Raw genomic sequence first — 16,551 nt, 5'->3', positions numbered from 1 at the left:
TAGGAATAAAGTAGATAAAACTTATATTAATATAAATCAAGTGTACCTTGTCACACTCAATAACTTTCTTAAAAACTTGTAGCTTTTCAAAATAAGTTATTTCCCAAAAACCAAAGGATTAAACTCCCATTTTGTATTCCCTAAAATCATATAAAAATCATCAATTGCTTAAACAGTGTTAAGAAGTGCTAAACACTTTAAAGACCAATAAAAATAATATCTTACTCCATTCAATGCCTAATCAATATGATAGACTCTTAAGCCTTTCTTAAATACTAAATATGCTAATAACAACAACTCCTTGGCCTTCAGGCAAACTTCAAACCACTTTCCTTCAATCCATCAAAGATCAGGTTAAAATCGCAGTGAATCTGCAGGCTCCTATAAACACTTCTTTTATTTATATAGCCAAGACATTCCAAGATTGATTATTATTTTGGCGAAAGTCAATTTTCATCGCCCATCGAAACGCAGCGGGGCAATATGACTTGACTTTGGCTACTGTTGCACACACCGATGCCGTCGATAACTAATTATTTCCACTCATCTTTCAGCAGCTGAGCTGAGCTGCTAAGGTGTCTGCATTTTCAATATTTATGAGCCATCATCATCGTCGTCTTCGATGACTTGACTCCCCCCTAGTCACAGCCTCCAATCCCAAAGCCTCTGACTGACCAGATCCAAGCTAAGCTCTGGCCAAAGCATATATATATATTGATTGATTGGCTTTGATTATTGACCGGACAGCCGATGGCTGAAATTTGCATGCCAAAAGCAACTTAGGGAGATATTGGTTGCAGGGCTTTAAGTTTCAAGCTCGAGTTATTGGATGCCAGATTTATATGCATCATTAGAAAAATGCCAAAGGAGAAGCTTCTTTTTTATCTTTCACTGTTTGTAACTTTCTTTCACATCATTAAAGTTAAAAACAACAAATTAGCCGCAAAACAAAAGCAACGTCAAGAACTGTCCACAAAATAACCAAGACAACCCGAAAAAAACAAAGTTGCATGTCTTGAAGCAAAAAAGTCATATTTATGCACTGAGGGAAATGGGGAAGAAGGGATTATTTTAAAATATATTAAGTGGGATTTTAAGTCATTTTGGAGATGGATTGAAAGGTTTTGTAGAACACATTTTTAACTATAAATTTTAAGGAAACTTGAAGAAATATTCATACCTTGAACATATTATAAATATACAATTAAGCCTTCATACTTTCTTGTAAAACATTTTATAATGCTATAAAACATATGTATAGGTTTAAATATAATGGATATAAACATAATATAACTGCATGGGAATTTTTATATTTCTAAGTAAAATATTTTAATAGTTCCGTAAATGCAAAATAAACTATTACATAAATGTAAAAGAAAATCATTTTATGCATTTCTCTGTTCTTTATTTGTATTGTAAAATTTCTTATTTATTTTATAAAATTCTTAAGCTCATTCTACCTTCTCACAGTGCACAGGGAAAATTAGTTTCGTGTCCGAAAAATTTCTTCATTTGCGGGTCACTAATTAGACGCGATTTGTGAGACCCGATTTGACATGCAATCTCCCCCAAGTGGAAAAAGGGGGGCCGGGCTCTGGAGGCCGCCTTTAAATGGCCAACATCTGCATAATTATGCGTTGTTTGGTGGAAGGTGCTTATGCAGCCCAATGAATTTAATTGAGCAACATTAAGCGCTGAATGGCAGGGGTCTATCTTATCAATTTTAGCCTGGGAGAAATGGGGAAAACAGAAGAAGCTGCCTCTTGGGGTTCACTCAAATATAATTATTCTTAATATATATCTTTAACCCTCAGCGGGTACTTCTTTTTCCGGCTATTTTCACCGTTTCTCTGCCTGGGCCAACACAGGAAGCTCTAAAGATTTCACCTGTTTGCTGGCTTAGAAAGTGAAATTCGTGGGTATAGTTTACACATGAATTTTAGTTTTATTTTGTATTTTATTGCCTCAGAAATGAGACATTAATCAGTGCAATTAGTGCAACAATTGCTTATTGATATCATCCGATGGATATGGATTTTTGGCAAGACAAATTTTCCCAGATCTTAATGGCATTTTAATGGGAGCAGCGATCAGGCAGCCATATGAGGTGCCTCTATTTGCAGGGTGAAAGTTTATCGATTTATTTTTTGGAAGCTGCTGGCCAAAGGAAAACTTGTGATATGCAAAAAAAAAATAAAGAGCTAAAAAGCCAACCGATTGAGGCAAAACACTCTTTTTTAATGGCGAATCCAGACAATGCCATAAACTGCAACAATAAAGCAATAACAGTAACAATAACAATAATTGTAATAGCCAAAGTGCAATGCGAAGTCATCGCTGCACAGTGGGGCAATTATCATGGATTGGTTGCTTTAAAATCGAACTTGATGTTTTTAAGAGGCTCTCATAATCAAAAAATAAATACTATGCTGCTTTAAAATAACTTTAAGTCAAATTTCTAATATAAAATATTTATTACACCACTTTAAGTGCTTGTTTTATTGCTTAAAAATATATTTAAGCTCTTCCTAATTTTCGCTACTACTAATTTAATACAAAACCTTTCTCTTTTGACCCAAAATGTAATTTAAAAATTAACTTAAAAGTGAGAAATCCTTAAATGAACTTGCAGTCGTACAAAAACCACAGTGCTACGCAGAGGTGCGGCTGCAAAACGAAAGCCGAAAGATACAAAGATACAAGATGCAAGATACAAAATCATGCATCACAATGGGCAGAGGCACTTGCATTGAAATTGAAAGTAACACACGACTCTGTGCAATGCAACTTGATGATTTTCTAATTACACAAAAGCCAAACATCCAAGAGAGCCAGAGAGATGACTCAAGTGCTTGGATGTTCAACAACGATGAACATTTTACGAAAAGGTGTTAAGTATGCAAATGACGAGCAGCTCCTCAGTCATGTTGTAATATTTACAGCCAAGCACATGATCTCTGTGTGGGCGGGACCGGGGCCATTCTTCCCCCCCAAAAATAAAAAAGCGACTGGTAAAAGTCGGCAGAGATTTTTTTCAGTTTTTCTTCTGCCTGTGTGACCCCATAGACCCACAGAGTCAGAGCCAGTAGGAGATTCGCATCTTTCAGATACTTTTACATGTACTTTCTCTACTTAGAGTTTGGCATCGCACAATTTTTTCTACCATTTTTTGTTTTTTTTTTGCCTGCCTTTTAGGCCGCGCCTAATCGAAATTTGTGCGAAGACTGGGAGGCTGGCAGCCTGGAGGTGGATCCAGAGGAGACCCCTAAGATCAGCCAAGATCGGAGGCAGCGACAACGCTTTGATGTTGTAATTAACTTTCATTAGACTAACCAAACACGTTGTTGCTCTCCACACAACACACAAAATTATCGCAAAAAAGGCTGCCAAAGAAATCTCTTCAAATTTGGAACTTCCGTAAGCGAATCTCGCATTTAAGTCTTTTAGTTCGTTTTTTTGTTCATTTATTTGGTTTTGTTTTTTTGGCACTTCCAGGTAAAAAGGGGTACAAACTAAATTTCACTTTCGCTACACAATATCAACAGCGATTTAAGTGTGTGCTATATTTAAGTATTTACTTGGTCAACAAAAAAGTGAGCACAACAAAAGTCAAATAAACTTGAGATGGGAATACCCTGGAATGGCTAATAAGGTTATTTAAGGGTCTTATAATAAAAGGACAAATCAGACTGACATATCAAGTTTATTTTAAGAAATAAGAAATGTTAAAGAAAATCCCAATCAACTCTAAGTTATCCATACTTTATTAACATCTTAAAAAGGTATCTGATAACTTGATTATTAAAATATTAAATAAACATAGACAATTTCATATGTCAACAGAATTTATCAATACGATTCCAACTTAAACCTATCCCAGGGTATCCCTATGTCGACTTCTTATCTCCTTCTCCCCCAGTACAACTCCTATTTACTTTTCAACTATTTCTTTTGGTCATGCGAATACATTTCCAAGTCGCGTTGATTGTTTTTCTGCCCCAAACGCCCCACCACCACCCCCACCGGTACCCTTTCCCAAAACGCAAACGAAAAACAACATTGGCCAAAAAAGACAAACGATCCATGGGAAAGCCACAAAAAACGGAGATTCAAGCATTCAAATGAGATGCGGAGAGACTTGAAGTATTTGCCTTGATTCCGCTCAATTGGCAATTTCGGAAAGAAAGTCCCCCTCAACCAAATCCGTTGTCCAAGAATCCCGCAGAGATGCAGTGGAGGAGCCCTCCCCCCATCTTGGCCAACTTGACTACTTGGCTACCCAAAGAGATCGTGTCCAAGTGGCCTGCTGAGTAATTAATGACACAAACCCCAAAAAAAATCTCTTCACCCATTGAGTCCTCTTTGTCTAATTAAATAAACAAAATGAGTGTTTGCGAAAAAATGCAAAAATACCTCTAGAAAATAAAACCCATAAGCTGCTTTATAATTAAAATAAAACTTTCCATTTTAGATAAAAAGGGCTCAATAATTTGATATTTAAATGAAAGAATACCAAAAGAAAATATAGAAATAAATAGAGAAATTAAAAGGAAATCAACTTTTAAATAAAATAGCTAATTCTTATCTTAGGGTTTTTGGGGATTTTTTAAGGTTCAAGTTAAAAGAAAAATCGGTCAAAAAACACTATTCTTTCTAAGACACTTTTGTGCTTTTCACTTTCCTTTTCAACAGGCAAAAACGTAGTTTTCCTAGGAAAAAATTGGTAAGAAAAAATTGGTAGTAAAAAAATCACTTGAGGAAAAGCAAATTAATGAAAAAAAAAACCCATTGACAGCGGCGGCAACTGAAGTTGAGGATGGAAAAAAAAGAAAGAAAACCAAAGGCAGAAGGAAAAATATAATTTAGGTGCAAGAGAAAATTCAAGCGCATCATGTGAGGAAAGGTTGTGTATTTCTTTTTTCTTTTTCATCTCCACAACTCTGTTTCTACACCATCAGCATTGCATCCCATGGCTGGATGACAGAAATGATGATGAATACGCGTTGGCAGCCGGGGCCAATCCTCAATCCCCACCGCACTCTCTCTGGGGGGAGGTCCATCTCCTTTTTGCAAGTGGATATGGCAACAAAAGCCGCAGACATCATCAGCAGTTTTAACGGCTGCCAAAGTTGCCACACGCTTCCCAGTTGCGGGTGTTGTGGCGTCTCTGGGGGTCCGCTGTCCCTTTGTTGTTGTTGTTGAGGTATGTCACACCATCGGGTGAGTGACAGACATGTGAGGAACTACTATATACACTAGGAATTATAATATAAGAACCTATAATTTATTTTAAAAATATTTTAAAAATGTAAGAAAAGAATAAACACCTGGCTTAGAAACATCATAATTTTAGGATACATTTTCTTCCCTAATTTCTTATATTTTTTTAAAATATTTCAGATATATTTTCCTTAGTGTAACTCTTCCCATTGGGTGGCATTTGGTAGGCAGCTACCTTGCCATTGCACTTAATGAAGCCACTTCCAACACTGAGCAGGTAAAAAATACAACACAAAGCCGGCGCAAAAAAAATGTTTCAATAATTTAATGCAAATGCACAATAACAATTGCACTTCTTTCCCCACCCTTCGGTTGCTTCCCTCATAAATATAACAATTTTCAAAATACATTTTTAATGAACTCATAAAAATCATTAAGACTCCATGGTAACCACGAGGTTGACGACAGTCAATCCTTTGTCTTGGTCTTCTGTGTGGTCTGGAGTACATATGGTATGTAGTGATGGAATGTCATGGGAGTTGGCAGTTAAAGCTGATGGCGGATGTCAGATCTGTTTCCATTTCGCACCATGGAATTAACCAAGATAGGATCGGAAAATTAACTTTAAAATGTGATTTGAAATGGGTGCTTGAACTGAAGTTGAGGTGGCGGAAAATTCGTAAAGAAATTGACAGCGATAAAGGTTGGATTTTAGTGGAATTAAGTGGATGAAGTAAGAGTTTAAGATGGAGATTGATTAAAAGTAATCAGGGTTTTTCATGAGAATAAAAAGGCCCAAAGAAATTACCTTTAAATACAAGTACTATTTAAAAGACATTTAATGAAAAGTTGAAACTATAAATATTAAATTTAATGTAACAATTTTATTAAAGTTTTTGGTAAAGTAGGCATAACTTTAATATTACATTACATTAGGAATTTGTTAAGAGTTCCAACTAATCATTTGACTATAGCTTTTCTCAAAACCGGAAATGCCCTTTATGAAAACCAAATTAACTCTTTCTTAAAATAATCCCCAATACCCTATTAATCTTCACTCAATAATTCCCAGATGAATGTGAGAAAACAATCTGTGATTATGGTAATTCCAAGACAAACCTTTCACCATAAAAGAAATTCATGCCAAGATACAAGAATAAAGCCCCGATGATGTTACCATCATCATCCTTGTCTCGATTTCAGCAGAGAAGTTTAAGGAAATTAAATCAAAACATTTGGACATTTTCCTTTGGCACATTTACAAATTAAAATTGGCAACCGCCAGCTGGAAGGAGGAGGAAAAACCAAAACAGCCACAAGAAATGGGGGAAAAAAATTGAGGAAAAAGGGACAAGATACAGCTTCAGCTGGCAATTGAAGTTGAGCTTGAACTACGCAAACTGTCTACAGAGGTTAGTGGTTAGAGGAGAGGCTGAGGTAGGGGTAATTAAGAGCGTGGGACGCCATCAACGAGCTATGGAAAACCACGGAAAATATGCGCCCAACTTGGAAAATAGAAAACCAACAGGGACAGAAACATAGGAGAGGAAAAAGTAAAATCATGAAATATGATAAACATGCGAAACATTTTTACAAGCCAATTTCGTTATTTTTTTCTCCTCCTTTCAGACTCTTCTCCAAAGATTGCTTTTATTTTTTTCTCTCTTTTCCTAAAAATGAGGTCAGGAAAAACACTTTCATTGGTAGAGAGAAGAAAAAATAACTTCGGTTAGTTGGTAGAAACTTCTTTATAAAGCCATTTTGGCCATTGTTCGGTCTGAGAATGCAACGCACCAAAACGAATGCTGAAATATGGCATTGGAGATTGGGAATTGTATTAATTAATTTGCATATAAACCAGTTCAAGTCGAGGTCAGAAAAGCACTTGGAAAGAGCCTGGCAGAAGGTACACAGGGGAATAATAGTTGAATTTTAGGATTTAGTACAAAAAAATTGGGTTTAGACTATAAGAAACTAAGAAACCTTAGAATAATTATAGAATTATTAAAAAAGAGCTTTGAAAAATACTTTTAATTTGTTTTTAATATGATCAAATATCATTTTCTACTCATAAAACTATATGGTATGTAAGAAATTATAGTTTTTGTACTTTAAAAACAAAAATATCTACAACCCAAGAGTCTAAATGTGGCTTTTAACTATGAATCTATCCGTGTGGAAATCATAAAATAAAATCCAACTAAAACCAAGATTTATGCTCTTAAATTTCTATTTATTTTTCCCCTCAGTGTATAGATACAAAAACTATCTTCAACTCATAAGTTCTCGCTGCTCTAGACAGTTACGAAAAAAAAGAAGAGAACCCAATGAAAGAAATGCAAATGCGTCGACGCCATACAAAAGACTTATGGCCAGACAAAAGGCCGAGTTTTGTCCAGTTTGTTAGCCAGTTTGTTGGCTGCGATGCTTCACCTTCTCAGTAGGTCATAACGTTTGACACCTTTTTCGATACCTATATACATAATGATCACTGGTCAGTGCAACATAAGAGATCGATATTCAACTTTTAACCTCAAGATAATCTATCCGCAAACTAAGTGGTTAAACTTTAAACTCCAGGCTGTTTTATTATTGCTACCAAAAGTAAACTTTACTAGTACTTCCATAGATAATCTTAAGTATTTTTAATACCCCCATAACATGATTCTGCCCTTAAGAACTGTAATCTCAACTAAGCTCTGCAAAAAGCGAGGTCATCTTAGCCACCCGGAAATTACTACTAAAATGAGTACTCAAAAAGGGGATTTACGACCATAAAAATATTACACAAGCACTTATGGACCCCGAAAATAACAGCCTTTGGGCACTACGGTTAGACAGTAAAAAAAACCTTAAAATAAAAAAAGAGAGCACAGAGCCAAGATCCGAGAACAACTTCATTACGGCCTGACAATGATTAGAGAGAGCAGCGACAATTTGCCAGAGTTTATTGCGGTTTACGAGGAGTATTTCGGTCCCACAGACTCCCGCGCGAAGGTGATAACTTTCAACGGTTTCACGTTTGTAATTGTAATTGACTTTGTAGCTGCAGCACAGATGCAGCCCAAGACTAAGGCTAAGACTAAGGCTAAGGCTAAAGATACAGCTAAAGCAACAGCTACCAACTTCAGTCTGTGGGAAATTAATGAATTAAGCGGCGGCGGCGGTACAAGAAACGAAAAAAAAAATGGAAATAACTAATGCTCACATTACATTAGGCAGTAAACACAGAAACAAAAAGATTAAGCACTTGAAACAATCAAAAATTTTAAGGGGGAAACTAATAAAAAGGTTTCCTTGCATATAAGAAAAAATGATTAAAAAAGTAAGTATTAAAAGTGTTAAATATATTTAAGATATATTACCTTTATTGACTTGTTTCAGTTATAAGCAGAGCTATTTCCACCTTTATTTTTTATACAATAAAAAGATATTCTATATTTTTATAAACTAATTTTCCTAGTATTTAAATTTATCCCTGTATTTTCCCTGTGCACAAGAAGATGCGACGATGCCAAGTGGCAATGGCACAGAGGTATCGCGACTTTAACTCATTTCCACGACACTCAAATGAGCAAAAATTATTGCGGTTAAGTACGCGAGCGAAAAGATTTTCCAACTTTGGTGCAACTGGCTGGCTAAATCGGAAAGTAAGCTAAGGAAAAGAGTGCCGCCCCTCCTCCGCCGGCTTGTTAGAAGAAAAAAGAAAACCCCCAGCCAGAGATAGAGATAGAAAATTGCAATCCATCGTCGAGGGAATTTTCTCTGTTCCTTTGTCGCCATCGTTCGATGGCAAAGCGAATCGTGAATTAAATTTAAACGGCAGAAAAATACAAAATAAATAAATGGGACAAGTGAGCGAGCAACTAGCGAGATTTTTTCTTCTTTATTTTTTTTTAAGGGGGCGGCAGAGAGTGTGGAAATTATAGGGCCTCCTAAGCGGGGTATCTTTCCCGAGTTTCCCGAGTTTGTCTTGTCATTGATACTTGGGATGCTGCCACAAGATATGGGGGTGGAAATGATGAAAGAAAGTTTGCCCTGGAAAATGGCAGTGAAATAAGTAAAAAGCAGAAAAATACAATCAATTTATGAGCAGATATTTATATACTATATTTAAAATGATAAAATGATCAATGGTTAAACTTAGCTGAATTTGCAAGCTTAAAGTAATATTTTAATGAATATTTTGGTTCTGGTATATTTCTTATTTAAATTCTAGTAGAACCCTCTTTATTCTCTCATAATTTATTTATTTTCTTATTACTAAAACGAAGTCTTTCTCTCAATCTTGAATTATACTAGATATTCAAACTATTTGCTCACTTTTCCAGCTACAAAGCATCTGTAACTGATTGAAAAAAGATAGATAGATACACAGTTCGTTGGAAAGATAGATAGAAAGATGCATTGCGAGACTGAGAGGCTGGCAACCAAATTGGCACATTAAACAAATTGTAGCCAGGACGGCGGAGAAGTATCCAACACCAAAGGGGCCATGACAAACATCTCAATAACAATATCACTAGAAATAGTAATAGTATCATCATCAGCAGCCGGCAGCCGCCGCCGCAAAAAGCGAGTCAAGGAAAACTGCAATGCAAATTCAAAAAAAAAAATAAAAAAAAGGAAAATGCCAATGCCAAAGCCAAAAGCAAAGGTGGCAACGGAAGAAAGTTGAATGAAACTTGCCATCGATCGTCATAAATCAAGCCGCAGAAAAGCCGCAGAGATTCATCAGTCAATCAGCCGAGTGGATCGGCAGATGCGATCAAATGTCAGGCCCACACCTCGTGGCTTTCAACCTTATATCCATCCATCCAGTCACCATTTAAGCCATCATTGACCCATTTTCGAGTATAAAGTCTATGGCTCCCGTCACCCCATCATCCACATCGCTGGGGAATAAGCCCCATGGATCATGATGACAACGATGACGATGATGATAATGACGGGGATGATGCCTTCTCGACCATGTTCCGTAACGTGTTGCCATTTAATTGGCTTCGTGTGAAGTGAAGTTCAAGAAAACTTTGCCAAATCCCCCCAGTATGGTATGGTGGTGCCACATGTCATCCCTGCCTCGAACACTTCCCACTTTACACTGCTCTAGACTTTGACACTTTAGACTGGAAAAAAAGTTAGAAAAAAAAAGTGAGTGAACTACACAAGAAGTGCAGGCAAAAAGTAGGGAATGTGTAACTAAAGGTGTCTGTAAAGATTTTTAAACATATATTTCACTAACCATCAAAATACCCTTCAAATGTTTACTTTAAGGAACTGGTAGAAGAGATATTTGTGATTCATTTGAGTTGATCTAAATTTATATTTGAAGTCCTTTAAATATTTTTTAAGGAGTTATCAGAAGGACAAATTGATGAAAGTTTTTTTTTATCAGTTGAAAAAGAATCTTATAGTAGATAAACTATACTAAACAATTGATTGTGAGCTTTGTTTAAAAGAATAAAATTGCAGGCTATTACAATAATAATACAATTTGTATTAAAGTGTTATTTATATTTCATAGGTTTGTCTTTTCCACGAGATCTTTTAAACTATATGCTTCATTGTTATTTCTAATACATTAACTATACTTAATACTTAATCAGTTTTCCCATATCAATCCCATTCCAGTAAGGGTATTATATTCGCTCCCTTTTTATAAACTTCCTCAGCGTCTCGGATGTCTTTTAAACAATTTTTCAAAGAATTTTTCGTCATGCGCTTTAATTAAATTTTGTCAGCCTTCTTTTTATGTGGTGTCATGATGGCCCGAACACAGACTGTTTGCCGGTTTGGTCTTCCAACCAACTAACCACCACTATTGCCACTGGTCTGGGCCCGGTCTTGTGGGTCTTGCCTGACATTGTTGACAATGACTTTACTTTGTGTTGTGTTGTGTTGTGTGTGGCTGCTACTGTGATGTCACTCACATGACCGAAAAAAAAACAAACTTAAATAAAATCAAAAGAAAAACTGAACTCAAATGTTTGCTGCTGGAAAACCGGCTAAGATCGCATGGCATGTCCAAGAGCCAAACCAAATACATAATTACAAATTCATTTGGCACAATTATGCGGCACAGTTGCAATTGCCAAGTGCAATTGTTGCACAAACACACACACACATACATGCACACGACATAGATTTAATTGCAACAAGTGGCAAAGGAAACCTTGACTGAGGCAATAAGAGAAATAAAATAAAAGCCAAACACGCGAGTATTCCTCCCCAATCCCAGAATCACACAAATTGCCACTAGAGGTGACATACTTAAAGTTGGATACGATTTTAAGGTACGATTTTGAATTGGAAAAGTAAAGCTAGGAGAGATTAAAATAATTTAATTATAATTTATAATGTAGGAATATAATTTAAAATAATTATTTGGGATTTTATTCTGCCATTTACAAAAAAAGATTTATACTCAATTTAAGTTTTAAAACAATTTAAATTTTTATCAATTTTTTAAAATTTGAATGATGTAAAAAAGCATCATAAAATTTCAAAAAAAAAGAAGTAAAATTTTTGTCTGCAAAACATGGCTAGATCGATTCGGCTGTTGATGCTGATCAATAATATATATGACATATAGGGTCGGAAATGACTGCTTCACTACTTTTGAAGCTTCCGACTAAAATTATTATACCCTGTAAAGTAAACTGAAGTATGTATGGCATTTAGGTTAATCTATCGAATCCTAAATCGATCATAACTTGGCCAATAATTCATTAATTTCAATTCGGAAAGCTGTTCTGTGCTAGTTTTTATTAGGTTCATAAATCTACATACTCAATTTAAGTTCTAAAGCAACTTAAATTTTTATAAATTTTTTAAAATTTGAATGGTGTAAAAAGCATCATAAAATTTGGAAAAAAAAAATTAAAATTTTTTTTCCTGACAGACATGGGTAGATCGAAGCGGCTGATAATGCTGATCAAGAATATATATGGTTTATAGGGTCGGAAATGACTATTTCACTTCGTTTGCAAACTTTAACCATAATTATAATACCCTACAAAGGTATGAAAAGTGAAAATTACCACACGATCTTTATTACTTACTGAAATGTTTAATTTTCGCTATTCCTAAACTATACCTTTATAATATAATTTAAATATATTTTCAGTAATTCAAACCTTTATTTTAAACGTATCTTTACCCCCTTGGAGTACTCACAACATTCCCATCTCTATTGAAAAGCCCAAGAAAAACGCATGAAAATTGCTACCTCTACCGACAGTAAATTAGAAAACTTAATGCGAAAAGTGCAGAGTGGAGGGGTGGGACGAATTTAAGGAAAACTCACAGGCATTTGCCACGATTTTAATTTGTTTTCAGCTGCCGTAATGCATTCAAAAGGGGACGATGCAACGCGATTAATGGAAATGAGTTGCAATTAGTTCGTGGGGGGTGTCAGTTTTATCTTTCTGGCGATATAAGGTTCTCCGATAGCAGCAACTGGTTTCTGCAGGTGGCTTATCTAATGCGTGTGCATATGCGAATATATATATATACATATATAAGATATATACATAGTAGATCTAGAAATGCAGAGATAAATTCTAGTTTGGCCAGTGCCGCCGCTTTCACATCGAGGAAACCGAAGCGAACCAAACCAAACTAAACTGAAACGTATCCCAGAGCATCATAATCGGGAAATAAGTGAAATAAAAATGAGGAGGCCGAACCAGTTGCCGGAAAAGCAGCTAAAGCAAACTGCTGCTGCAGGAGGGGAAAACTCAGAGTCAGTGGCATTTAGAATTTGTTTGTAATCGCTGCCATTTGTAAGATACAATCCCAAGTATGCCAGAAGATTGAGGGCATTAGCTAAATTTATTGCCATCAATAGATCTTAATTGATTATAGATTTTGTACCGGGATTAATCAAATGAGATAATTAATAATCTTAATTGAAAGATACTAAATTGATTAGCAAGAAAAAAGTCATATACTAAATATATTTAAATATGTTTATTAGCAAACATAAAAGACTCTCAATAAGATGAAAGAAAACCATACCCCTTCTGCCAATCTAAGCGTTAAGAAATCCATTCAGATTTCAGACTCTCCCAGTATTATCTTAAAAGAAAATATAGCTTCCAAGATTACTTCATTTTGATGCATTGAAGTTAAGCTCTGCACATCAGATAAGCTCAGGTTAGCTCACACAAAAACAGTTAGAACAGTTTAAGCCAAGCCCAGGCGATGATCATTTGAGCCATTAAATGGCTCTTTCTCAGCTGCACAGCATCATCTTGGCTTGCATCTGGTGTTTTGACCCACAATTGTTGGCCAACCAACGCCACCAACTGCTCTAAACATCTTCACATCCTGGAAAGCCACCGAAAATTGCCGTCTTAAGCATTTCGAAATCAATTTAGCAGACAATGGTAATTACCGCGGAAAAGTCTGCCAGTCTCGAAGCTGAATCTGGATCTAGGATGGAGATCTGGATCTCTGGACAGCTCTCTTATGCTGAGGATTATGCAATGGGCCACCGGTCGTTGGACATGATGGTTTCAACACCAAACACTACGCCTAAGAGTCAACGAACCTGTGACAGCTGGTGCAATCTTTTTAACCAGAAAACACAAGAAAAAATAAAGCCTTCAACCATTTCCCTCACATATGCAACGGTACCTGGATATAAACTCAAAGTGGAACATTAAAGAACTTGCCCATTACGAAATGGCGAGTAACCGAAAACAAAAAAACTAAAAGAAAAAAAATAGCTTGGACTACAATTCCGACTACTTGGATACCCGCTTATGAATTCACCCATATTTTAAAAGTCGAAAAAAACACAACTGGAATTCCAAATGTAACCAGGCATGCAACTAGAGTCTCATAATTAATGGATGCCTAATGGGATGTATCTTCATTTTTCGTGTTTCTAGTTGCATTAATTTAAAATTTGTGTTAGAAAAGATAAGCATAAACATCATATAATTATATTATTTACAAGGACTATTATTTAATATTTATATATTTTTGTTCTTAAGAAACGGAATACACCCGATTCTTGTATGAATATTGAGGTATAAGGAGGGCCTTCAAGAACTCACTGAGTGACTGACTAAAATCAGCCGTGAGGCAATAGCGGCAACTTGCCACAAGTATATATATTTAATAATATATAGCCTTGCTTTGAGAGGAATCAGGAGCAGCAACAACAACATGTGGCTACTTCGGGGGCGCCACTAATGAGCACCCCGAGGTTGCATGGGGAACCCGAGAACCTCTCCTATAGACAGATTCCCTGTTGCACACTTGTCATAAACAGCTAATAGACGCGTGCAGCGACAACTTGATTAATTGAAACTAAATGGGTTCGAGTCGGTAGATTGCAGGCAACGCTGCGTGCCGGACTGCAATTAGAAACAGTAAGAACTCAGCTCACCTGAACAGAAAAGAACCGAACAGAACTCACCTGAACACAGAGAGAGCGAGGGAACTGACTTGATCTGGCAGGAAGTGCAGACTCGCAACTGTTGGGCACAATTAAGCAAATGACAAATGGCATCAAATTGCATGCAAAATGCTAAAATGGCAAATTGCAAAAATGGTACATAGAGGCGCCATCAGTTGGTATGCCAGAGATCACCTTGGTCAGTGACCGACCGGGCGAGCGAAGCAGCTCTAACTTGCAACAAACTAAACAGCAACTTCAGCCAGCAACATGTTGCACATTCCAAGAGCATCTACCCGTTAGTAGTTAGTCCAGTGCAGTTTTAATAAATTTAAATGTGGCTAGAGCCAGCTAGCCAGCTGAACAACAAAAGATGCTGTCATTTAAGCGGCCAACGAGAATTGGTAATTGATGCTGCCACAGCATCTCCACAGGGAGAAATGTCAATGAAATCGTTCATTGAATGGTTAATTTATAATGTCTACATTAACTACTTGTCAGGGGATTTTTGGTAACTTAGAGGAAATAAAATAAAGATTTAGATTTTTATTACAACAAAATAACTGTTGTCTGTTTAGTGTACTATAAATAAAGTAAGTATTTTCTTATTGAAAAATACTAACTATATCTTCTAGAAAGAGGTTTTTCAATAGATAATTTTAAGTATTTTCCACCAAAAGCAATTATTGCTGCTAATACGAGTATTACTGGTGCTCTTTTCTGCTGCTGTTGCTCCTGTTCCTGCTGCTGCTGCTGCTGTTGCTGCTGCATCTCCTACAGATGCTCCTACTGCTCCTAGTCCTCAAATTGTTCACTCTCATGGCTTATCACTGAATTTTGCAAGTATTTCTGCAAAGCATTCGTTACCCACGTCTTGCATAATACACAGCAGCCACTTGCAGCATCTGTATCTGCAACTGCAACAAACTGTACCATCTGTGCAACACGGTGACTATTTCGACTCGTCGACGATCAGGCACTGGCCATTACACAAATAACAGCTAATAACAGTAATAATTCAAATTAATTTCGCACCATTTGAAATCATTATGTGATAAAGAGAAGATACCGGCGACGAACCCAAGCCGCAGAGCTCAAAAGTACCCAGGAACGGACGACGCGTACCGAGGTGGAGGAGTATTGTACGAAAAAAAGCAGTATCAAGATCGCTATTAAAATAAAAATGAAGACAAAACTTTGGCAGATAAAAAAGGAGCAGCGCTAAAATGGCACCGAAAATAGAGAGGAGAAGGAAAAACCGAAGCGAAGGCAACCGAAAGCCAATAAAGTCTTGGCCAAAAGGAAAAAGTTGCACAGAAAAATTACCGCCAAAGACCAAAAGATCAAGCCAGGGGGAAATAAACAACAACAACAACAACAACAACAAAAACAACGGCAAGGAGGAAAAGCGGCTAAGAAAGAAAAAGAAGATTGCTATTGGCACTTGAGCAGCAGCAGCAGCAGCAGAAGCAGCCACATCGTGCTGCGTCTTCCTCTCTCTTTCACTCATTTAAGCTACACTGAAGGAAATTTGTGGCACTTTTTTAAAATTTGACTTGTATTTATTTGTTTAATAATTTAAATGACTTTGATATTTATTAAGTAACTAAATACTATTTAAAAGTGTAATGCAATATTATATAAACAAAATATCTTGCAATGCTTAACCTAATATGACGAACAGACTGACGGACAAACTAACGGACACACTGATGGACAGACTGAAGAACATCAAGAAGACATTGAATCTGCATCATCTGACAAATACAAATAGATGAGGCATTAGACCTTACTTGAAATAAAGCTAAATATATAAGTTTAGAATAAGTTAATGGCAAATTTCTTTCAGTGCGGCTCATGCTAAACAGTTGCAGCCTGCAGTAAAATAAGAGGAAGACAGCATAGAAAAAGGGCAAAAGCAT

The 16,551-nt window shown here is 36.3% G+C and overlaps 1 protein-coding gene and 1 long non-coding RNA gene across 3 annotated transcripts in view; one reads left to right on the top strand and one right to left on the bottom strand.

Moving 5' to 3' along the window:
- Positions 1–16,551, bottom strand: part of LOC110188509 (elongation factor-like GTPase 1) — a 93,791-nt gene that overhangs the window by 39,844 nt on the left and 37,396 nt on the right. The window lies entirely within an intron of this gene.
- On the top strand, positions 3,196–3,827 carry LOC147644220 (uncharacterized). The gene is made up of 2 exons (XR_015270946.1): positions 3,196–3,417; positions 3,496–3,827. It is a non-coding gene; the product is annotated as an uncharacterized LOC147644220 (long non-coding RNA).

This window comes from Drosophila serrata, unplaced genomic scaffold (genome assembly GCF_035046125.1).
Source record: "Drosophila serrata isolate PLE 108 unplaced genomic scaffold, ASM3504612v1 contig_217, whole genome shotgun sequence".
NCBI lineage: Eukaryota > Metazoa > Arthropoda > Insecta > Diptera > Drosophilidae > Drosophila > Drosophila serrata.
Note: the sequence above shows the minus strand (reverse complement) of the source record. Positions and strands in the feature narration are given on the sequence as shown.